The sequence below is a fragment of the Canis lupus genome, chromosome 36 (assembly GCF_003254725.2).
Source record: "Canis lupus dingo isolate Sandy chromosome 36, ASM325472v2, whole genome shotgun sequence".
In the NCBI taxonomy this organism is placed as follows: Eukaryota; Metazoa; Chordata; class Mammalia; order Carnivora; family Canidae; genus Canis; species Canis lupus.
In genome coordinates this window covers 5,436,795-5,462,569 of record NC_064278.1, presented here as the reverse complement: position 1 = coordinate 5,462,569, position 25,775 = coordinate 5,436,795, and the positions used below count along the sequence as shown (strand labels likewise).

The 25,775-nt window shown below is 35.7% G+C and overlaps 1 protein-coding gene and 1 pseudogene across 6 annotated transcripts in view; one reads left to right on the top strand and one right to left on the bottom strand.

Moving 5' to 3' along the window:
• Positions 1-25,775, top strand: part of BAZ2B (bromodomain adjacent to zinc finger domain 2B) — a 293,071-nt gene that overhangs the window by 70,496 nt on the left and 196,800 nt on the right. For all 6 annotated transcript variants that reach the window (XM_049106145.1, XM_025471102.3, XM_025471100.3 and 3 more), the window contains exon 2: positions 1,358-1,400. The gene's annotated coding sequence lies outside the window, so the exon portion shown is untranslated. The remainder of the gene's footprint in view (positions 1-1,357; positions 1,401-25,775) is intronic.
• On the bottom strand, positions 9,016-11,941 carry LOC112674619 (40S ribosomal protein S3a-like; annotated as a pseudogene).

The window sequence follows — 25,775 nt, the reverse complement described above, 5'->3', positions numbered from 1 at the left end:
GTTACCATGATGAAGGAATGCCTTTGCTACTTTTATGCTATTAGCTTTAGAGCTTTAAATATAGTATGCAGTTTTAACTATATAGTCTTAATTACCTTGTATTTTTTCCAAAAAATAAATAAAAAATAAAACATTTTTTATTCAGTCACAAATATTGTTTGAATGTAACTATCTTAATAACTTTTAGAACTCTGAATTACAGAGTTTTATACAATGTATGATTCTTCTTTCATAAGGCTTTTTTGTATTGACATTTTATCATCATGAGATTGTGTGTGTGTTTGTTTGTTTAAAGTAGGGTCCACACCCAATGTGGGGCTTGGACTCACAACCATGAAATTAAGAGTCATATGCTCTACTAACTGAGCCAGTCTGGTGTCCCACAAGACTGTTGATTGCCTTAAGTTGAGAGCATAATGCTCTTGAAGGCAGGTCTTTGGATACAGAGGGTAATATGTTGGCAGAATGGAATGGATGGAAGGTGTGAGATAAGAAAGGAATCAGGGAAAACTCAGGTCTCTGTCCTCGGACAAGTCATGCATCTCTCTAGCATCTATTTTCCATGAGTGTATAATAAGAAATATCTCTTTCCCGCTACTTTGAAAGAATTGTTGATGAAATAATATACAAAGGCCCTTTATGAATATTAAAACATCATAACATTGTGTTTTTTTTAACACGAAACATTTAAAAATTTACCTTAAATCATGCCTCATTAATTGAGAAATATCAAAAAGCTTAGATTTTACAGGGTTAAGAACTCTAAGCTCTCTATAGTTCAGGAAATAGTTTAACTTAAATAACTTCCCTTAGGTTTATAGTGTATACCTCCTTCCAAATGACATTTTCCTTCTGTATAGTTTTGTCACTTCTCATAAGTATGAGCATGAGGCCATTTCTCCTATTAATTGATAATAAATTGATAATATAGTCATAGGACGAACTGCTAATCTGATCGTAGAGAAAAAGTTATCTATAAATAGTACCTGTCTCTCTTGTATATAGTGTATTTAAGATACTGTGATTCTCTTCTTAGTATTTGAAAGCAAATACTTGAAAACAAATAAAAAGCAACACAAATGTCCTATGGTTTATTTACTAATATGTTAACCCTGGGGTGTTACTGATTATAAACAAAACATAATCTATCATGCTATAATAAATAATGACCTATAAACAAACTGCAAGTGTTATATATTTGTATCATACCAATTGTACTTTTCCTGACATATTTAGATTCATTTAAATATGACTTATGGCATTAAGAAAGACAAAAATGCTAAACAAACGCTTTAGCTTCTAAATGACTTACTCAAATATGATTCAGCTGAATGCTATTTCTGTTTTCCTATTGCAGATTTCTCAACAGTGATGTCACAAGATTGACCACATTGATCACAGTAAGACCAAAATAATTAATCTTTTAAGGATGTTTTATTTTTCTCCAGAAAGAGAATTGTATTGGGAAATATTTATAATTTTAAATTATTATTTCAACAGTCAATTGAATATTTACACTTTCAATGAACACTTCACACTTCTAGTTATTTAAATACTAAAAATATTGCTTTAAATGATTTAAAAACATTTAAAATGAAAATTACTTTTAAGGGGCACCAGGGTGGCTCAGTGGTTGTGCATTTGCCTTTGGCTCAGGTCATGATCCCAGAGTCCCAGGATCTAGTTCCGCATCGGGCTGCCCGCAGAGAGCCTAGCCTACTTCTCTCTCTGCCTATGTCTCTGATTCTCTCTCTGTCTCTCATGAATAAATAAATGAAATCTTTTAAAAAATTACTTTTAATAACTGAAATTATATGCTTAATTATACTAATATATTTCAATATGAATCATAATCTGAACATCATGTTTCTGAAGTTTTTGTTTTTACTAAAAAATGATAGAACATTTAAGGTGACTCCATATTAGGTAAAAATTGACAAAAATAAAATTACTTGAGAGACTGTAATCACTTAATAAGGAAAGACTGTGAAAACAGCCTTGAAAGGACTCTTAAGCTTGCTTAAATTTTTCATTGATATTTAAATTATTTATAGAGAGTCTTCCAAATATGGAGAGTTGCTGAAAAGAGAATTCTAAAAAGTAACTAATACTTTTCCTCTTTAATTTTAAAGTGTTCATACTACTATATATAAGGAAATACATTTTTTTGCTTGTTTTAAAGATTTTATTTATTTATTAATGAGAGAGAGAGAGAGAGAGAGAGGCAGAGAGAGACCTGCCTTTGGCTCAGAGTGTGATCTGGCAAACTCTGAGGGAGAAGAGGCAAAGGGAGAAGCAGGCTCCATGCAGGGAGCCTGGCATGGGACTCGATTCCGGGACTTCAGGATCACGCTCTGGGCTGAAGGCAGGCCCTAAACTGCTGAGCCACCCAGGCATCCCATGAAATACATTTCTTAAAGAAAAACCTTTATCCAAGGCCAGTAATAATCAGAAATGTAAACTCACATGTAGATAATCTTTGTATTTATGTTTTAACATTTTTTGGGAAAACTGGTTTATTTTTTTAAGTTGTAACATTTTTCAGAGTCCAGAGAGTACTTCTATTGTATTTTTAAAAGCTTTGTCATCATTGAGTATACAGATGTGAAGATGTTTATGGCATATTCATTCATTTTCCTAAGGGATCACTTTCGCTGTCTCTAATATGCAGCTCTTTGCTTGTTTGTTTTTTTCTTAATCAGAACTTTATTACCCTAACTGAATAGTTTACAACAAAATATTAACATTTCTGTAGTAATCTTCTGTTTAGCATCAGGTGTTTTACAATTAAGGAGATTAACATTAGCATTGGATGAAAAAGATTTTTAATTTGAAAATGCTAACTCTCACTGTACATGTTTAGGGTAATATTAAGAGAATATGTAATAGCAATTGTTCTCAATTTAAGAATTTCAGGAAGAGAGGTAGTGACCAATATTATCTGACATTAAATAAGTTAAAGAATAAGAAGTATTCATTTGAGATGTTTCTAAGTGACTGATAATAGACCATTACTTTGTAAAATATTGGGCTGTGAGGCCTTCTCCAGCCCCTTGAGTTAAGAAAAGAGGGTAGACATCAACACTGATTCTGGTTGAGGGAACTGTGCAGAGAATATTTCAAGTGTTGACCATAGGGCAGAAATGAAATGAGGCCAGGGAAGGCTGATATGTTCAGAGAAAATGGAGAGGTTAAGAGACTAATCAGAAGTAGATAAGCTGATGAAATGAGATTATAAAGTAATAGCTAAAAGAGTAGAATATTGTGGCTGGGTGAGAGGGGATATTATAGATTATTTCAGAGCCAAAGTTGTAATGAGTTTTTGTATATTATATAATATACATCTTATTTTTTTCCCCCAGAAATTTTTAGAACACAGGAGAAATTCAATTTTTCCCATGTTATAATCCACAGAAATGTTCTGATCTTCTAATTGATCTCTCATCATCCTGGTCATCATTAATTCCCTTAAAGTCTGTATGTTCTCAGTTTAATCTTATTAAAGCATTGCTCTCTTTCACTTCTCTACTTGAAGATGTTTAGTGATGTACCATTTCCACCAAGGTCAAATCTAGATATTCTAACTTGGTATTCAAGCTCCCTCCTCAATTTGGCTATAAAACATTTCCCAGACAAATATTCTATCATTCAAGAAGAATCCTACACTTTACCCTATGTGGACTATATACTCTATGTTAAATATTCATTTTGGCTCTATGTTGAATACTCATTTTGGCTCCATACTTATCTTCATGTCATTCCCTTTCCCTAGACAATTCTTTTTTTAAAAAAATATTTTATTTATTTATTCATGAGAGACAGAGAGAGGCAGAGACACAGGCAGAGGAAGAAGCAGGGTCCATGCAGGGAGCCGGATGTGGGACTCGATCCCCGGTCTCCAGGATCACAGTCTGAGCCAAAGGCAGGCACTACACTGCTGAGCCACCTGGGCTGCCGTCTCTTTTTTTTTTTTTTTTTTTTAAGATTTTATTTTTAATCAGTCTCTGTGACCAACATGGGACTTGAACTCACAACCTTGAGATGAAGAGTTAAATGCTCTACGAGCTAAACCAGCCAGATGCCCCTCTCTAAAATATCCTTTTTCCATTTCAGGCTTTTAGTTTTTTCTGATGAACTCAGACTTCTCTAATACCTTGTCTACAGATAATCATTTCTTTGAGACCTTCCTAGTCATCCTAATTGAAAGTAATTCTCAGGACACCTGGGTGGCTGAGCGGTTGAACACCTGCCTTCAGCCTGGGGCGTGATCCTGGAGTCCCGGGATCGAGTCCCACATCGGGCTCCCTGCATGGAGCCTGCTTCTCCCTCTGCCTGTGTCTCTGCCTCTCTCTCTCTCTCTCTTTCTCTCTCTGTGTCTCTCATGAATAAATAAATAAAATCCAGAAAAAATAATAAAAAAAAAGAAAGTAATTCTCCCTAGTAATTTGGTAATGCTTAATTTTTTATTATTACTGTGTTACTGATAATATATATTCTCTTTTATTTTATATATTTTAATACATATTTTCCAACTGTGCTCAGCAAATGAGTATTCAGCCAGTATTTGCTGGTAATCGTAAATACTCCAGAAGGAGCTAAATTAGTTAGCATCTTTAGTTTTCCTACATTAAAATTGAAATAAGGATATTAATGCACGAATATCCAGAATTGAACATAGGAAGCAGGGTTGATGGGAAAGAATGTAGGTTTTAGAACCAGAGAGGGTTTGGGGCACCTGGGTAGCTCAGTCAGCCATCTGACTCTTGATTTTGGTTCAGGTCATGATCTCAGGGTCATGAGATCTGGCCTGGCGTCAGGCTCCATGCTCAGTGAGGAGTCTGCTTCAGATTCCTTTTCTCTCTCTCTCTCTCCCCCTCTCCTCCTCACTCTCTCTAAAATAAATAAAAATCAATCAATCAATCAATCTTAAAAAAAAAAGAAAAACTAGAGAGAGTTCAAGTATTGATGCCACTAAGTATGTGACCTTCCACAAGTCACCCTCTTTGTGCCTCAGTATCTTCACCTGTAAAATGATGTATTACATACGCTTCAAAGGATTGCTATGCAAGATTTACAAATAATGTTTATTAATTTCTTCCCTCTTACTTAACTTTACATATGGCTCCTTTACACATACATGAAGGGTCATGAAATCAGCTGTAAAGACTTAACATCCAAATTTACCTTACATATTGTGGCCCTTTTGTTTGTAAGTTTCAATAAATGAATTTATATTCTCTATGATACATTTATTTATGATAACTTAATTGACATATGAATTCCAGCAAGTAGACGTGATTAGATCTTTTGATATGATATGCTTTTATTTAGGGAAAGAGTCAGGCCTTACTAGAACATTAACATCTTAAAAGGCCAGAATGAACTTTTGAATGGTTCAGGTTGTGCTACATTCCCCCTTATACAACAGATGAGAAAACCATAGTCAAGAGAGTTTGAAGGGAGGTAATAATGCGTAATGGCTAAGAACATGAACTGAGGTCAGAAAAACAGTTGTTTAAGTTTGTGCTCTGGTACTTATATAGCTCTTGTGATCTTGAGTCAATCACATAGTCTAAGATCCATTTTTTTCCTCTCTAAAGCAGAGATAATATATGTCTAGGAGTGTTGTGAATATTAAGTGATATCATGCTTATAAAGCATAGCCCAGAGGCTGATACATATTAAATTCTTTTGACCCCTAGTCGTATCATCACCTGTAAAGTTACTTTTCTGAAGTCATGTAGTGTGAGATCTTGGCCTAACACTGATTTTGTTTTATTCTACCAGATTTTATTTTATTTATTTATTTTTTTAATTTTTTATTTATTTATGATAGTCACACAGAGAGAGAGAGAGAGAGGCAGAGACACAGGCAGAAGGAGAAGCAGGCTCCATGCACTGGGAGCCTGACATGGGATTCGATCCCGGGTCTCCAGGATCGCTCCCTGGGCCAAAGGCAGGTGCCAAACCGCTGCGCCACCCAGGGTTCCCCTCTACCAGATTTTAATATTGTTTTGTGATCACATTTACTTTTTTAAAAAAATATTTTATGTATGTATTTGAAAAACAAAGCTCACACACAAAATGGGGAGGCAGAGGCAGAGGGGGAAGCAGATTCTTGACCTTGGGATCATGACCTGAGCTGTAGGCAGACACTTAACCGACTGAGCCACCAAGGCACCCCTGATCACATCTACTTGACTAAAAATCTCTAAACAGCATTTATAGGAGGTATAATAAAATAACTCATAGATTTTTTTCCTTCTCAAATCTTTCCAGATTCTCTTCTTTGAGAGTATTCATGCAATTTCACTTACATGCAGTTTTGTTAATATGTAATTTCATTAATATATTAGCTATATTTTTAAATATTCTGATTTAACCTTTTACTACATATTTTAATAATCTGTGACAAAGTAAATTAAATGGCCTTTTCTGGTTTTGTTTTGTTTTAGTTTTGTTTTTTGTTTTTAACGAGAGAGAAAGAGCACTCACACCTGTGTGTGAGCAGGGTAGGCGGGCAGAGGGAGATGGAAAGAGAGTCTTAAGCAGACTCTGCACCCCAGTATGGAGCCTGATATGGGCCCATCTTATGACACTGAGATCAGGACTTGAACTGAAATCAAGAATTGGATGCTTAACCAACTGAGCCACCCAGGTGCCCTAAGCCTTTTCCATTTTTTATTAATATTCCTTTTTTCCCTTTGTAATTTTATTATAAGTATTACTTAAATTTTGTAGAGACTAATCTCCACCAACAGAAATATTTCACTTAAAAATTGAAATTTGGAAGGAACTATTATACAGTTTTACAATGTACACACTACTAGAAATATTGGTGTAGATAGCAAAAATGTCAGTTACCTACTACAGATAAGATATAACCAAGTGTCATAGTGACTGGTAGTTGTTCCCTAATGTTGGTTGTCCCCCTCTACTCATCTTTTCCCAGCATATCAATACCTGGAATGAGAATATTTCCCAGCTTCCCTTGCATCTAGATGTGGTCATAGGACTAAGGTTTGGCCAAAGATAAATAAGCAAAAGTACTCTGTACAACTTGTAGAAAGTAGTCTTAAAGGAAGGGTTGCATTCCCTCTTTTTTCTCCCTTCCTACTTGATGATTGAAATATGGACATGGTAATTGGAAATAAGTGGAAATCCCAAACCAGGAATGGACAATGCAAAAAGAGAGAAAGTCTCTAACATCTTCAGATGTTACCCTGTCCATGTCTATACTGGTGTCTCCATCTGAACTTCCTTGACATGACAGGGATAGACTTATTTTTTGTAAGCCACTGGTTTCAGGTTTTCTGTCACTCATGGCTAAAACTAATCCTGACACACTAAAATAACTTGACAAAGAAAGTTTATTACATTGTTAAAATGTCTTTGGTTTGTTTATATTTCATTTATTTTTATTGAACTCTGCTGTCACTTTTTATAGCTTAGATTTTAGGAGAAAAATAGAAAAGGGACTAATTCACTGTGTTTAGGGGAGGAGACTAAGGAAAGCTTTACAGAGAAGGATGACATCTGGGCTAGATTTTTTTTAAAGATTTTATTTATTTATTTTTTTTTAAGATTTTATGTATTTATTCATGAGAGACACAGAGAGAGAGGCAGAGACATAGACAGCGGGAGAAGCAGGCTCCCTGCAGGGACCCTGGGATCATGACTGAGCCAAAGGCAGATGCTCAACCACCAAGCCACCCAAGTTGGGCTAGATTTCTGAGGTATGAAATAGAAGAAAACACTAATACTGAAAGATATATGCACTCCTTTGTGTGAAATATATATGCAGCATTATTTACAATAGCCAAAATATGGAAGCAAACCTAAGCATCCATCAATAGATGAATGGTAGGGAAACTGTGGTAAATATATGTGTATGTATGTACACACACACACACACACACACACACAGGAATATTATGTACCCATAAAAATAATGAGGTAATACCATTTGTGACAATATGGATGGAACTAGAGTGTAATGCTAAGTTGAAATAAGTCAGGCTGCGAAAGATAAATACCATATGATTTCACTCATGTGTAAAACACTCCTGTCAAAAAATAAAACATGAATAAACAAAGAAAAAGCAGAATCAAACCTATAAATACAGAGAACAAACTGACGGTTGCCAGAGGGGAGGAAGGTGGAGGAATAGGCAAAATGTGTGAAGAGAGTGGGAAATACACACTTCCAGTTATGGAATGAATAAGTCACAGGAATAAAAGGCACAGCATAAGGAATGTAGCCAATGATGTTATGATAGTGTTGTATGGTGACAGACGGTAGCTATACTTGTGGTGAGCATAACATAATGTATAAACTTGTTGAATCACTATGTTGTACACCTGAAACTAATGTAATATTTTGTGTCAGCTATGCTCAAATAACATTTTTTTTTAAAGGAAGAGAATCCAGAAAGAGGAAATGGGTTTTATGGATTTGGAAAAAATGTATGTGAGGGACATGCAAATATTTTGATCTAATACTGTTGAAATATAAAAGTTGAGAAAGTAAATGAACCTAAAGTTTAGATTTTGTAGGAGTTTACATATCAAGAATTTGGTAAGTGCTAAATACCTAGCAAAGAGTTCTTTTAATATTTTATTTTTTTCTTCATTTTTATTTTTATTTTTTCAAGGTTTTTCTATTAAATGTTGAGAAAGGAAGAACAAAACTAACATTTATTTATTCACTGTTTTTTAAGATGATAGGTGTTTTCTATTTGAGCCTTTATTATTACAGTTACAGATGACTAAACAGACTCAGAAAGATCAAGTGTCTTTCCCAGTGTTTTTTTTTTTTTTAAGTTTCCTTTTATTAACCATCTATAACACTTCCATCCAGATCACTACAGCTTAAAATAGATCACTACCCTTTTGCAGCTATTTAGTAGCCAAGAGCAACGGATAAGATCCATACAACAGTTCTGAAAAGTTCTCACTGTCAATTCAGAACATCTGCTTCACTGAGTCTGATAATTTAAAAAGAATGATAAGAAATTAAACATCACAAATATGTTTTTATTTGTCACCATTAAATGTCTGAATTTTAAACAGATTCTTGGACTGGTGGTTCATATCCATCAGCTCGTTCAACTTTAGAACCGGTCTCATCCCCCGTAGCTTTTCCAGAACTACTACCTTCACCATGAAGCTCCATGAGTTTTTCCAATTCAGACTTGGACTTCTTCAGCATTTTTACTTTTCTAACAAAAACATCATGGAGTGGATAAATAGACTGACAAGCTTTTTCTATATCTTTTCTGATGCTGTCTGGAATCAATTTATTTGACCACTTCTTTCAAGTCATTTGTCTGCACCTCTCGGGTCATGATTTCCATCATCTTTTTCCGAATTTGGTGGACCTGTTGGTGCTGAGCATAAGAGGTCTTCCGAATCTGATTATTGCGTTTTTTAGTAAAACCAACACAAAATAGACGAAGCAAATAACCATCAGTAGTCTTTACATCAACATGAGCTTCAATCATGGTCTGCCATTTTTTGACCATGGAGCACATTTTGTCACGGGTAAGATCCATGCCATGGAAATTAGGCAGGCAGTTTTTGCCCTGCACATCCTCAGTGATTAGCTTGAATTTCCTAAAGGCAACTTCATCATTCTGCAGATCAGCAAGGCTAACTTCAAAAACGCAACCCTTGAGACCATCAGACGCAATTTTGGTTCCTTGAGTTCCTGTGACTAGTGTTTTTCCAACATTTCTTATATTGAACATAGCTGGCAGGCACTTTCACATCATACCAATCTTTCTTAGAAAATGGATCAACCACTTTCTTCTTGGCTCTCTTTTTCCGCCTTTCGTAAGGCGCTTGTTCTTGCCGACCGCCAAGGCGCTGCTCTGGGAGCCCTTTCCCAGTGTTTTCTATTGATAGTTAAATGATTATTTGTAAAGTGCAGAAATCAGCCATTTCCAGAAGTCTGCTACATATTAACTGACCTTTATTTTTCTGCCTTTTGTTAATACCAAAAGCATGGGACACCTGGGTGGCTCAGTTGGTTAAGCATCTGCCTTTGGCGCAGGTCATGATGATCCCAGAGTCCTGGGATCTTCCTGCTTCTCCCTCTCCCTCTGCCTGCTGTTCCCCCAGCTTGTGCACTTGTATGCTCTCTCTGTCAAATAAAGAAAATCTTAAAAAAAAAATAGCCAAAGCAGATGTGTATATTTGGATAAAAGATCCTTCTCTGCTTAGTGCATCTCCAGCAAAAGTTACATCATTATACCATTAATGGAGCTAAAAGCAAGCATGGTGTTCTCCATGTGACTGCAAATATAAATGGTATTGTGCTGCAGAGACCCAACTAAACTTCCTTGAACAAATGGAAGTGTACGATGTTACACATTTAGTTTAAAACTTAATTCTTACTTGAAAATTTTAAATGAGCTGTTTAATAAATTTGCCTGAAAAAAAGCAAAAGACAATAACTTTTTTTAAAGATTTTATTTATTTATTCATGACAGACATAGAAAGAGAGAGAGAGAGAGAGAGATCGGCAGAGACACAAGCAGAGGGAGAAGCAGGCTTCATGCAGGGAGCCCGACATGGGACTCGATCCCGGGTCTCCAGGATCATGCCCTGGGCCGAAGGCAGTGTTAAACTGCTGGGCCACTGGGGCTGCCTGCAAAAGACACTAACTTAACATAGTCTAGAAATAATTATAGAAGCATGAGAGAATATAAAAGAAAAAAGTTTTCTACTTTGGTTTGGTGTTTTTTTGCTGTAATCAGTAGTGAGTCTAGCACCTAGACTAGATAAATGTTTTCTGAATTAAAGTGACTTGAAATTTTATTTTGTTAGTACATCATTCTCTTCTCTCACACTTTCTAGAACACCAGTGCAGACTTGTAAATGTTGTAGTCAAGGAAAATATAAAATACAAATATAATCTGCAAAAACTGGTTCAGAGGTAAGAATAAAGTTGTTATAGGCTGAGTTATATAGAATAATGAAATTTGATTCTTATTATTATTTTATAAATATACAAAGGAAAAACTAAAGAAAGAATGATTTTGATAAAAATGGAAAATTCTTATTGTATAGCATCAAAAGGACACCTCAGTTAGCATGTCATAGATGTTAGGGCTGCCTGACTGGCTCATTCAGTTAAGAGTCTGACTCTTTGTTTTGGCTTGGGTCATGATCTCGAGTTGTGGGACTGAGCCCTCCGTCAGTCTCCAGGGTCAGCACAGAGTCTGCTTCGAATTTTTCCCTCTCTCTCTCTGTCTCTCCTCACATGCTCTGTTTCTCTCTCAAACAAATAAAATCTTTTTTTTAAAAAAAGTTTAATACAAATATTCCTGATGCTGTCCTTATGTGAATGCATTTTCCAAATGCATTTTAAAAACATTACATCAATAGGTATATTTCCATAATATAAGATAGTGCAAGTAAACTTTTCCACATGCAACATATGCCATCTATTTTGTGAATAGCACATCTAATGCTTGCAATTTTATTCTCCAATTTACTTTTATCTCAGGAAAAAATGCTTAACTTTTATTCATAAAAATTCATAGTTTTTGTCTCTTTATTACCCCTATTACTGAATATTTCTGGGTGTCCTTTTTTTTTTTTCACTCTAGATCTTTCATAGTTTTAGTGTCAAACTTACAGAAATGAAATTTTAGAAAACTTACACATTTGGCAATAAACTCAAATGTCACAGTTCCCCTCAAATATTACCTTCTCCTCCTTGAAGTTAGAACTAATATCCTCATCGTTTCTGCCTTTTTAGTATTATATCTGTCATAGCAGTGTTCTTCAATACTACCTTGGATCTGAGTATAGATATATTCTCTGTGGAAAGAGGGTTTCCTATAATAATTTACAAATGTTAATATAAAAGAAATTAATATAAGTATATTCTTTTATCTCTTGGGATCCTTACCTTATACTCAATTACTACCATGTACTTGCAGGACTGTGATTGTGTTTAATTATGTCAGTCTAATAAGAAAAGAACAGAAATAGATTTGACATATATGGCTCATTTGTATCAAGTGAAGGCCAGATGACATCAAGAATGAACTAAATTAAAGCTTTGTAATAGTTTGAGTAGAAAATAATGGTGGCAATATTAAATGTTTAGGAGACACTAGATTAGAAGATAGGCATGCCAAACTCAAATGTATTTGGAAAATAATGGGGAAGTACAATTAGTACCATATTCCATCATATTGAGTACAATGATTTCATTTTAGCAAAAACATCATATGATAACAACTTGAAATCTGCTAGTTTTGTGGCTTTTTTTTTAGAGAGAGAGAGAGAGAGATGGAAAAAGCACACACAAGTGATAAGAAGGCAGGCAAAAGGAGAGGGAGAGAGAGAATCTTAAGCAGGCTGTATGCCTATTGTGGATCTCATGACCCGGACAGAGATCATGACCTGAGCTAAAATCAAGAGTTGAATGATTAACTAACTGGACCGCCCACCCACCCATAGTTTTGTAGCTTTTATGTGCATACTTTGTGAATTTGTTTTGGTAGTATATTGAATTAGATTTAATAGCAAGAAGAGTTTATCCTTATCAATAGTTACTTTTCTATGTATTTCAGTAATATAATAATTTAATTAATTTCAATCTATCCTTGTGTTTATAAGACATTTTTTCTCCATTTGTAAGGATCTATATATATCTTAAGTTTTAGAAACATTCTTATAAAGCTCTTATCTGCTTTATGAGATGAGTTGTATGTTTGGTTATTTCACCTGTTAGCCTTTAAAGTCCTTACTATCTAGTAAAGGCATATTATGTTTTATTCATTCTTTTAGTTCCCTTAGAGTCTGTTAGAATGCTTTGTATCCAATAGTGGCACAGCAGAAATTTATTCAATAAACTGTCCTGTGCTGGTGTGTCTCTTAGTATGATAATGTCAGGATGAACCAGAATGGGTAAGTACATAGAAAACATACGGAGAATATACACTTTAACAATTTGAAATTCATACAAGTTAGTAAATTCTTTTTTAAATTAAATATCTCCTAGGGTTTTGATCACTTATCAAGTTGTATGAATTACTTGAAATTGAAAAAGGATCTATAAGATGGTAGGGGGAAAATGAAATATTATATGGCAGGCTAGAACTGATTGTGGAGATGTAACTAGAATGCTTCAGGGAGCAAGACAGGGCATCGTTGCAAAAATGCAGTTTTATTTTTATATAGTTAGGGCAGCTTGAGCATTGGTTTCCCAAGGAAAAGGAGAAAACAAGAGAGTGGGATGGAAAGGGATATGGGAAGGCACTAAATATGCCATCTTCTTCTACTTCTGGGAAGCCTGAAGCCATGTCCCTACGCAGTGTTCTCTTTAGCTTAGGTGGAATTAAAAGTGGCATAAATTTTCAATCCTCTAGAGTAGTATAGTAAGTATATCTTCTACTTTCTAATTCTGTTATGTTAGATTTTTGCATGATGTTGCCACAGCATAGAGTTTAATTATCTTACTAACTTCTTAAATATCTTATCATTTTCTATTTAAATTGAATTACCTATTCCTAAATTTCAAAGCCATTCAAAGTTCTCTTTGCCGTATCTATGTAACTTTACAACATGAAAAGTTTTTCTAGTCATAACATTCTTTTTTTTTTTTTTTTTTTTTAAGATTCACTTATTTATTTTAGTGAGAGAGGTGAGAGTGCAGTGGGGAGGGGCAGAGGGAAATGGAGAGAGAGAATCTCAAGCAGATTCCACACTGAGCACAGAGCCCGACTCAGGGCCTGATCCTATGACCTTGAGATCATGACCAGGCTGAAATCAAGAGTTGGATGCTCAACCAACTAAGCCACCCAAGTGCCCCTAGTCAGAATATTCTTATGACTAGAACATATAGTGAAGATTGTGTCTGTATCTTTTTTTCCATACATCATTTCCTTTCCTTGAAGTTTTTTTACCTCTCTTTATCCAATGCCAATTCATTCTAAGAGTGAACTTATAGTCTTCTTATGATAATTGTGACCTTGACGGAGTTCCCTTTCCTCTCAACATTTTATCTTTATTTTCTATCCACAGACGTTTCTTTTACGTTTTAGAATCCTTGTTTCCAGTTTTGTATGTGACAGACATTGGTACCTTGCTATCCTATAGCACTAAACTCAGCATGTCTAAACTTGAACACATTTTCTTCCAATTTCCAGAAACCTTTTCCTCTTTATATATTTCCTGTATTTGTCAATGATACCAATATCCACTTAGCCACCTAAGCCAGAAATATTAGTTATCTTTAACTACTTCCTCAAAAGTTCTCATCAGGTCTGTTATCAAATCACTGCATGCATGCAGTGCAATAATAAGAGTCAGTGTTTATGAGTGCCCACTGTGTCCCAGGTACTAATCTAAGAATTTGATTTTTAGTAACTCATTTAATCTTCCTAACATTATCATTCCTGCTTTATGTAAGAAAGACATGTCTTTGCTAACAGAAGTACACACAACCACTCTGAAGCTGTCCATCCAAATGAAAACAACAGAAAAATTATTGATTATGATCAAGACTAACTTACAAGAAATAGTAAGAATAGAGGGACATAATAAATGACACAAGGGGATAAAATTAGGAAAGTCCATACTGGGAAACTCTAAAAGACAGATCTGTTTTCTTTAACTAAAAGTATTAATGGCATGAGGCTGTGGTAGAAACAGTTACAGATGAAAAGAGACTTCAGGGATATGTCAGCCTATTCTAATCTATATATTATATTTGAGTCCAAATTCAAACAGTTTAAAAATATTATAAGACAAACGTGTACACTGATTCAATATTTAATGTTAAGAAATTATTGTTAGAAATCATTGTAGCTATGATAGTAGTGTTGGACTGTTTAAGTAAAAAGTCTAAGCCTATACCTAAAGGTTTAAGCATCTATGTCAGCAACTTGAGAAAAAAACTACTTTCACCAATCACTTTTTTTACTTGGTCTCTGATTAAAGGCATGACAAAACATTTAGTTCAATCTACTTATTAGACTTAAAATATAATTTGTGATTTTACTAATGCACAATTCTACAGAAACTCAGTATTGTGTCATTTTCTCAGTATTCAGTGTTTGTTTTACAGAAATATGGGTAGTTGAAAGAAATAAAAGCTAATATTCTAGAATTTCTGTAAAAATGATGATGATGATGATGATAGTCAGCAGTTGAGTGCTTAATTACATGCCAAGTACCCTTTTATGAATTTATTGTTTTAATTTATTTCACCATCCGAACTTCATGAGAGAGGTACTGTTATTATCCTCATTTTATAAAAGGGAAATGAGCTATAGAGAGGTTAAACAGTTCACCCAGAGTTACGTTGTTATTAATCAGTGATGTTCAGGGTTAGAGCCCATTCAGTTTGACATGGTTCTTGTGTCTTCACTATACTACACTGCTCCTCTTTTTGTCATGATGCTGTTAATATTTATCTCATTTACTTCATTTATTTGAGAATGTCTTAATTTCTCCTTCATTTTCAAAGAATAATTTTGCCAGATATAGAATCCTTTGTCAGTAATTGTTTTTCTTTTAGAACTTTAAATATGTCATCTCCCTACCTCTGAGCTCCATACTTTGTGATGAGAAATTGGCTGTTAATTTTATTGAGGATTCCTAGTAAGTGATGTGTTGCTTCTCTCCTGCTGCTTTCAAGATTCTATTTTTGTCTTTCAAAATCTTGACTATGTGTCTCAATGTGCTTCTCCCTGTGTTTATCCTTCCGGAGTGCACTGATCTCTTTGAATGTGTGGATTCATGTTTCTTTCCTTAAATTTGGGAAGTTTTCAGCCATTACTTCTTCAGATATTTTTTTCTGCCCCCTTTTCTCTTCTCCTTTTGAGATACCTATAACATATCTGTTGACTTCTCCATACTTTTTTCTTTCTGTTCCTCAGACTAGATAATCTAAATTGACCCATCTTCAAGTCTGTTGGCTCTTTCTTAAAGTCTGTTCAGTTTGCTTTGAACATCCCCCTCTCCAGTGGTTTTTTCATTTCACCTATTATTCTTTTTAGCTCCAGCATTTTTATTTAGTTTCTCTTCATAATTTCTATGTCCTTACTGATACTCTCATTTTGTTCATATATTTTTTTCCTGGTTTCCTTTTGTTCTTTGTCTTTGGTTTTCATTAGCTCTTTGAGCATACTTAAGCCTGGAAATTTGTTGCTAATAGAACCGCCCTACAAGAAATGATAAAAGGAGTTCTTCAGGCTGAAATGAAAGGACATAGATAATAACTAAGGGCCAAATGAAGAAATTAAAAAATAAAACAACCTCTAATAAGGGTACATATATGGGTGAATAGATAGGGTACATAGTGCTTTGAAGGAAATAAATAGAAGGTCAATGTAACTAGAGTACAGAGAAAAAGGATTATGGTTTGAGATTAACAACCAGAAGATAAAGGGCATTGTAGAATAAGTTAAGGGTTCCCCCCCCCCCTTTACCTTAAGAGTACTGAGAAATGTTTGAAGTGTAAATTGAAGTTTGCATTGTCAACAACCCAACTTTAATTGAGGCTTAACTTGAGCAACTCACCTAAGATAATACAGTGATCAAGAGGTAGAATAAGGATTATAAACCAGGAATGTCTTTTAAAAAAAATCTATTTATTTATTCATGAGAAACACAGAGGCAGAGAGAGAGGCAGAGACACAGGCAGAGGGAGAAGCAGGCCCCACACAGGGAGCCCAATGCATCTCCAGGATCATGCCCTGGGCTGGAGGTGGCGCTAAACCGCTGAGCCACCTGGGCTGCCCAAAACCAGGAATGTCTTGATCTAATATCTTGACTACTGCATTTCTTATAAATACAAATTTAAGTATTCAAGAAATTATAAGCTTAAAATTTCTGTGACCTGAAATTGTTCATTATTATTTTAGCAGATGATATTAAAGTGCCAACTATGTTTGAGGGATGTGATTTTACTTGTTCCAAATGCAGACATGGTCATATATATTTTTTTTTTAGCTCTGCTTGGTGACCTGTTGCTTCCCAATAAACGGGTGAACCCATGATGCTCAATAGTGACCATTAGAGCAAACACATATTTGATCTGTTCCTATGATTTCTTCCACTTTCAACTCCTGTCCTCTAAGAGAGAGTTAAGAATAAAGGCTAACTGTGTGCCAGACAGTTTCCAAGTATCATTTTATCTTGACTTACTGATAGTAAGTAATTGTTCCAAGTTGACATAATTAGTAATTGGTATAACTGGGATTCAGATTCATACTTCATTAAAGTTGGTAATGTACTCAAAGATTCTATCTACCTGAGAAAATATTCCCTAGAAAGGAATTGTGACCCATTTATTCATCCAATCAGTACATGATGTGGTTCACATTCAGTCACTCATTTATTCATTTATTTAACAAACAGTTATGCAGCACTGACTTATATGCTAATACTCTCTAGCTATGTAGTCAATTAGACAAAGTGCCTTCTGTTTACTTTTATTAAGTTTACTTTCTAGTAAGAGAAAAGTAATAAATACATGAAATATTTTTAATAATTGATAAGATCTCCTAACCAAGGAAAATATGATAGCATATATATGGGGGCAGGGTAGAATTAAGGGCAGTATGCATATAAAAGTTGAAGAATGCCTCTGTGAGGAGGCAACACTCATATTGAGAAACCATCATCAGAAGGAGCCAGCTGTGCAAGCATTTTAGGAAATAGGAATCACAATGCTAATGAGGTTAGGGTATTATAAACTGGGGAGTAGAGGTAGGCAGATGTCATCAAAACAGAACTTTTTTCCAATGTGAAGAGAAGCCACTGGAAGTCTTTATGGTTGGTGGTTGGTTTTATTTTCCTTCATCTCATGTTTAAATTGAAAATGTTCCACATTCTGCTTTTCTCCTATTGGAGGCTTTTAAGCCATGTCTCATATGTAGGTGGCTTTAAAGCAATATTATAAATTCTTTATGATTTATATTTTCGGAGGTACTTTGTTTTCTTTTTCTTGAATTATATATACTATTGCTATCAGAGTTAAGAAGTTTCCATCATCTTTTTTTTTTTTTTTAAAGATTTTTTATTTATTTATTCATGATAGTCACAGAGAGAGAGAGAGAGGCAGAGACACAGGCAGAGGGAGAAGCAGGCTCCATGCACCGGGAGCCCGATGTGGGACTCGATCCCGAGTCTCCAGGATCGCGCCCTGGGCCAAAGGCAGGCGCCAAACCGCTGCGCCACCCAGGGATCCCAGTTTCCATCATCTTAAAGAGAAATTCATGGATATGCATTACTCCTCGACTCTAAACATTACATTGTGCCTTTTGAATTACTTCGTAAATTTCTAAAGATGGACGATATGGTGTTTCTATTGTTTTATCTAGGAGCTTAGGTACTAGTGAGGAAACAGACACACAAACCAGTCATTATAAATGTGGTAGATACCATCATAGACATATATGTACGTGTTTTTGGAATATGAAAGGAATAGTGTGATCCCTGAGGATGGGAAAGTCCTCATCAAAAATTTTCATTCTAGGGCAGCCCGGTGGCTTAGAGGTTTAGTGCCACCTTCGGCCCAGGGTGTGATCCTGGAGACCCAGGATCGAGTCCCACATTGGGCTCCCTGCTTCTCCCACTGCCTGTGTCTCTGCCTCTCTCTCTCTCTGTGTCTCTCATGAATAAATAAAATCTTTAAATAAAAAAAATTTTTTTTCATTCTACAGAGATTTTCCATTATGCTGTTTGAATCCTAGTAGGGCTAGGTATCACTATTTGAACAGCAATGTTAGTGCTGCAAAAAATCTTTAGAAAGAGTTTATAATTTCCAGCTATATAGCAAAATAAATAAGTGGTACCTGACTTAGGATATATGAGAAAGTCAAATTTCTTTTCCCAGTGGAGGGTAAAAAGCTCTTTCTTACTGCTGCCCTTTTTCCCTTTTGTTTTCTCCCACCTTTTATCCTCCATGTTTAGAAGCATATACATGTGGTGGAAAGAAGATTAAATATTACAAGTTTTGAAGGAAGGTCTCATAGCAAATTTGAGGGGTGGTTTTGAGGGAGGAAGTATAATTATAAAAAAGGGAATTTATTTATTTTTGAGCTGGTGATAGCCTCTCTGATGGTCCTCAGCTGGGAGTTTAGATCTTACCCCTCCTCAGAATCCCAGCTATTTAATGTTTTCTGTCATAATATTAAGCAGGCACTCTCAGGAAAACATGCAAGAGTGTTAGGAGATTAACGACATACAACTGTAGTGAGCAAATGACACCAGTGAAGAAAACTATGTGCTTTGTGAGTCTGTTGGTCAAGAATCAGAGGAAGGGGGGGTACCTGGATGGCTCAGTTGGTTAAGTGTCTGCCTTCAGCACAGGTCATGATCCCAGAGTCCTGGGATCAAGCCCTGCATTGGGCTTCTTGCTCAGCAGGGAGCCTGTTTATCTCTCTCTCTCTCAGCCTGCCTCTCCTCCTGCTTCTGCTCTCTTGCTCTGTCAAATAAATCATTAAATAAAATCTTAAAAAAAAAAATCAGAGGAAGAATTCTTAGAAGATAAAATTGTATGAAACCTAGACAAATGCCTAAAGGGATAGTACAAACTGACTAACAAATAGAGTACTTGCATGCCAGGATATGAAGAGGAATGAAACCAGCACAATGTAATTTAGAACATTAGTATGCTGAGAGAACTAAAGGAACTGAAGGAGGAGGGGGTGTTATTTCCTCCTTAGCAGTTAAGTATTCAGTCAAAAAAGAGTGTAGTGTTGGGATGCCTGGGTGTCTTAGCGGTGGGTGTCTGCCTTCACCCAGGGCGTAATCCTGGAGACCCAGGATCGAGTCCCACATCGGACTCCCTGAATGGAGCCTGCCTCTCCCTCTGCCTGTGTCTCTGCCTCTCTCTCTCTCTCTCTCTCTCTCTCTCTGTGTCTCTCATGAATTAATAAAATCTTAAAAAAATTAAAAAAGAGTATGGTGTTGTACAGAGTGAATATAAAAAGGTAGAAGAAAAATACAGCAGAATTTCAAGAAAGGGTAGCCAGCCTTTATATAATAAAAAATGACCTTTAAAGTTAACTGCACTGGGGAACCTGGGTGGCTCAGTGGCTGAGCTTTTGCCTTTGGCTCAAGTCATGATTCCAGGGTCCTGGGATTGAGTCCCATGTCGGGCTCCCTGCATGAAGCCTGCTTCTCCCTCTGCCTGTGTCTCTGCCTCTCTCTCTCTGTGTCTCTTCTGAATAAATAAGTGAAATCTGTTTTAAAAAATGAAAAATAGGGATCCCTGGGTGGCGCAGCAGTTTGGCGCCTGCCTTTGGCCCAGGGCGCGATCCTGGAGACCCGGGATCGAATCCCACGTCGGGCTCCTGGTGCATGGAGCCTGCTTCTCCCTCTGCCTGTGTCTCTGCCTCTCTCTCTCTCTCTGTGTGACTATCATAAATAAATAAAAATTAAAAAAATAAAAATAAAAATAAAAAATAAAAAATGAAAAATAAAAATAAAATCATAAGGTTAATTGCACCAGAGTAACTACCCCTGAAATCAGCATCTTCCAATAGAAGATGATTTTTAATGTAGAAAATACTTCATGAGACTAAGAGAAGAGGGTAGCTTGAACATATATATTTAGTTTGGCTAATTGCGGAAGGCCCACTAATTTGATAGAAAAATGCATTTTAAGAAAACATAAGCAAAGAAATAGAAGAGGGATGAGTAGCAACAAAATTCTGGAAGCTGGAGAGTGGACAGATGAGTAGTAACCAATTTAGAAGGGTTAGAGAACTGAATAATTAGCTGACAATGAGGTGAGCTACAAAGAAATGCAGTTTATACATTTGAAACCCTTGAGTACTCAGGAATGATGAATTCCTGGTATCTCCGGAAGGGAGGCAACAGTGGTGGGGGACATTTTTAGAAGTACAGGTCAATCTTTAGAGACAAAGACTGTATGAAAACGTAAAATGTTTATTAAACATTCATTAAACATAGAAAGTCCATTTAACCAGTTATAGTCCTCAGATCTCCTGTACTTAACACAGTTGGATGCCTCCTTCACTCAATAGAAGCCTGGAGGCTTATCTTCTGGAGTGGATCTAACTGAGGTCTTTGGACTTTAGGTAAATGAAACACCTTTGTGGGCAAGGGCATTAAAGGAAGAGGGGGTTTGAGTGAATGCTTATCATATACTGAATATTGTGATCTCCCAGTCACATTTGCTAAGTTGGCTCTAAAAGAAAAACTTAAGGATAAAAACATCAAAGGAATTCCCAAGTGAAATGACTTAGCCAAGTGAAATCCACAGTTGATAAGCCTCATAAAGTTGACAAAATTTCCAATTAAGTTTTTAATGTTCCTTCTAGAATATGAGTGGATACACAAGTGTCATCAGATATTTGAGGAAAGCCTGTATTAGAAATAACAAAGACCTAAACAGATAAATAGGAAAAAAAAAAAAAAAAAGTAGAGGAAACAAAGACTCTTAAACTTTAAGTTTAAGAAAACTTAAATAATAATAATTATTAATAATATTTTTAGAGAAATAAGAGAAAACGATATGTCCATGTCACAAGAGTTTGCTATAAGAAAATGAGTGGGCAAAAACCAGAAAGCACTTAGAAATTAAAATATGAATGATGAAAATGAAAAACTTACTTAGAAGGATTAGAAGATAACATTGAGGCCACCTCATAAAAAATAGATAAGAGGAAGCAGAAAAAGGGAGAGAAATCATTATAGGACCAAGAAAGAAGGTATAATCTAAATTATAGGAGAGGAATATATATTTCTCTAGTGTTTATACATAATATATATTATTTATATTTGGGGGAAGGAGGAAGAGATGCGGGAAGGGAGTAAGAGAAGAAAAAAGTTGCAGAAGGATATCTGTAATAAGTAATTACAATTTTTTTCCTCATACAAAAGATGTTTTGCATATTTTAAATGTTGTTAACCCTGGTGAACTTCTCTCTTTTCTCATTGGAAAAGAAGTTGATCAAGTCCTATTTGCTGCCTTTTCTCTAAGCTTTCTTTTTATTGAGGTGAAATGCATATGACATAAAATTTACCATTTAAAAGTGAACAGTTTAGTTCTTTCATAATGTTGTATACCATCTCTATGAATTTACCTATTTTGAAGATTTAATATTGATGGAATAGTACATATATGAAGCTTTTTGTTTCTGGCTTTATTCACTTGTTTTGGAAGTCCATCTACCTTGCAGCAGGTATCACTTTTTTCATTCTTATTTATATCTGAATAATATCTCACTGTATGTGTATACTACAATTTGTTTATCTGTTCAACCACTGATGGACATTTGAGTTGTCCCACATTTTGATTACTGTGAGTCGTGCTTCTATGAACATGTGTGTACTTGTACTTGTTTGAGTATCTGTTTATTTTTTATTTTTTTTTAAAGATTTTATTTATTTATTTATTTATTTGAGAAGAGAGAACACAGGCAGAGAGCAGGGGAGGGGCAGAGGGAGAAGGAGAAGCAGGCTCAACATGGGGCATGATCTCAGCAGAAAGAAGGCAGATGCTTAACCAGCTGAGCAACCCAGGTGCCCCTGAGTACCTGTTTTTAGTTCTTTCGAGTATCTAGGAATGGAATCGCTGGATTAGATGTCAATTTTATGTTTAACTGTTAAAGAAACCACCAAACTGTTTTTCCTAGCAACTGAACCATTTCCCTGACCACAGCAATGTATGAGACTTCCAATTTATTCATTTCCTTGTCAAGATTTGTTATTTGTATTCGTTTGGTTTTTAGTATTAATAGCTATACTAGTGGGTGTGAAGTGGTTACCTCATTGTGGTTTTGATTTGCATTTCACATATTGCTAATGACTTTGAGTGCCTTTTCAAGTGGTTATTGGCCATTTATATATCTCCTTTGGATATATATTCAAATCATTTGCCCTTTTTAAAATTGGATTGTTGTCTTTGTGTTGTTGAATTGTAAGACTTCTTTATATATTTTGGATATTAGACCTTTACCAGGTATATGATTTACAAATATTTTCTCCTATTCTGTAGGTTGTCTTTTTACATTCTTTTTTTTTTTTTTTTTTTTTTTTTTTTTAATTTTTATTTATTTATGATAGTCACACAGAGAGAGAGAGAGAGAGGCAGAGACATAGGCAGAGGGAGAAGCAGGCTCCATGCACCGGGAGCCCGACGTGGGATTCGATCCCGGGTCTCCAGGATCGCGCCCTGGGCCAAAGGCAGGCGCTAAACCACTGCGCCACCCAGGGATCCCGTCTTTTTACATTCTTAATAATACTTTTGATTCTCCCAAATTTTAATCCTTTGAAATCCAGTTGATCTATTTTTTTCTTTGTTGCTTGTGCTTTTGGTATCATATTTAAGAATCCATTGCCAAATCCAAGGTCATGAAGATTTAGCACTATATTTCTTCTAAGAGTTCTATTAATTCATTTATGTTTAGATTTTGATACATTTTTTCAAGATTTTATTTTTGAGGAATCTCTACACCCAGCATGGGGCTCAAACTCACAACTCTGAGATCAAGAGTCTCATGCTCTATCGACTGAGCCGGCCAGGTGCCCCAATGCATTTTTTTTTTTAAAGATTTTGTTTATTTATTCATAGAGACACACACAGAGAGAGAGAGAGAGGCAGAGACACAGGCAGAGACACAGGCAGAGGGAGAAGCAGGCCCCCTACAGGAAGCCCGCCGTGGGACTCGAACCCGGGTCTCCAGGATCACACCCCAGGCTGCAGTCAGTGCTAAATCGCTGCGACACCGGGGCTGCCTACCCCAATGCATTTTGAATTAATTTTCAGATACATTACAAGGTAGGGGTCCAACTTAATTCTTTTGCATATAGATATCCAATTTCCCCAGAACCATTTGTTGAAGAAACTCTTCTTTCTCCCACTGAATGAATGGTGTTGGTGTTCTTGTCAAAACTCAGTTGGCCATGGATGTGTATGTTTAATTTCTGTGCTATTAATTCTGGGCCAGTGGGTCTGTATGTTTGCTCTCACACCAGTGCCACACAGTCTTGATTGCTGTAGCTTTGTAGTAAGTTTTGAAATTGGGAAGCCTGAGTCCTCTAACTGTGTTCTTCTTTTTAAATATTATTTTGTTTATTCGGGGCCACTGGTAATTCCACATAAATTTGAGGATTTTCTATTTCTGTAAAAAAAAAGCTGTTGGAATTTTTTTTTAAGATTTTATTTATATATTCATGAGAGACACAGAGAGAGAGAGAAAGAGAGAGAGAAGCAGAGACATAGGCAGAGGGAGAAGAACGTTGCATGCAGGAAGCCTGATGTGGGACTCGATCCTGGGACTCCGGGATCACACTCTGAGCCAAAAGATGCTCAACCGCTGAGGCACCTAGGCGTCCCAAGGTGTTGGAATTTTGAGTGAATCTGTACACCACTTTGGGTAGTGTTACCATCTTAAAACTACTAAGTCTTAAAATTCAAGAGCGTTGGATGTTGTAACATTTATTGAGGTCATATTTAATGTTTTTTAGCAGTGCTTTGTAGTTTTCAGTGTATAGGTCTTTCACCTCCTTGGTTTAGTTTATTCATTGGTATTTTGTTCTCTTAGATGCTATTGTAAGTGAAATTGTTTTCTTAATTTCCTTTTTTTGGATTGTTCATTGTTGGTGTATAGAACACAGCTGATTTTGTGTGTGTGTGTGTGCATGTATGTTCATCTTGTACTCTGCAGCTTTGCTGAATTTGTTTATTAGTGCTAGTCAGGGCTTTTTTTTTTTTTCCTTTCTTTTTTTTCTTTTTGATCTTTGGAATTTTCTATCTTTTGGATCATGTCATCTGCAAATGGAGATAGTTTTACTTTCCAATTTGGATGTCCCTTCCTTCCTTTCTTCGTCTTTCCCTCCTCCTCCCTCACTCTCCCTCCCTCCCTGTGTCCCTCTCTTTTTCTTTCTCTTTCATTTTCTTTTTTCTCTCTCTCTCTCCACCTCTTTTTCTCCTTTTCTTTTCTTTTTTTTCCTTTCCTTACCTAATTTCTCTGGCTAGAACTACCAGTGGTGAAAGCAGTTCTTCTTGTCTTCTTCCTGCACTTAGGAGGAAAGTTTTTAGTCTTTCACCATTTAGTTTGATGTTGGCTGTGGGTTTTTCAGAATTCCACTTTCATGTTGAGGAAGTTCCCCTATATTTTTAGTTTTCTGAATTTTTTTTATTATGAAAGAGTGGTGGATTTGGTCAAATATTACTTCTGTGTCAGTTGAGATACTAATGTGATTCCCCCCCTTCATTCTACTAATGTAATATATCAGTTGACTTTCTTATGTTAAACTATCTATTTATTCTTAAAATTTAATTGCCTTCTCCAGTAAGCTTTTTCTTACATTCCCAAATTGAGTAAAACATCAGTTCTTTCACTGTGCTAACTTTAAAATGTTACATTTCTTTTTTTTTTTTTTAAGATTTTATTTATTTATTCATGAGAGACATTGAGAGAGAGAGAGAGAGGCAGAGACACAGGCAGAGGGAGAAGCAGGCTCCATGCAGGGAGCCCGACGTGGGACTCGATCCTGGGTCTCCAGGATCACGCCCTAGGCTGAAGGCGGCGCTAAACCCCTGAGCCACCTGGGCTGCCCTTATTACACTTTATATTGTTGCATCTAGTTGTTGTTTGTAATTTGTTTGCTTATATATTTTTTTAAATCCTAAACCTTTTTTCTAGTAATGTATAATCTTTTTTCTAGTAATGTATAATCATATGGAGCTCTTTAGGAAATATAATCTCTAACCAATTTTTGTATAACATTTAGTAAGTTAATTTTCAGTAAAAATTTTATATATTTGA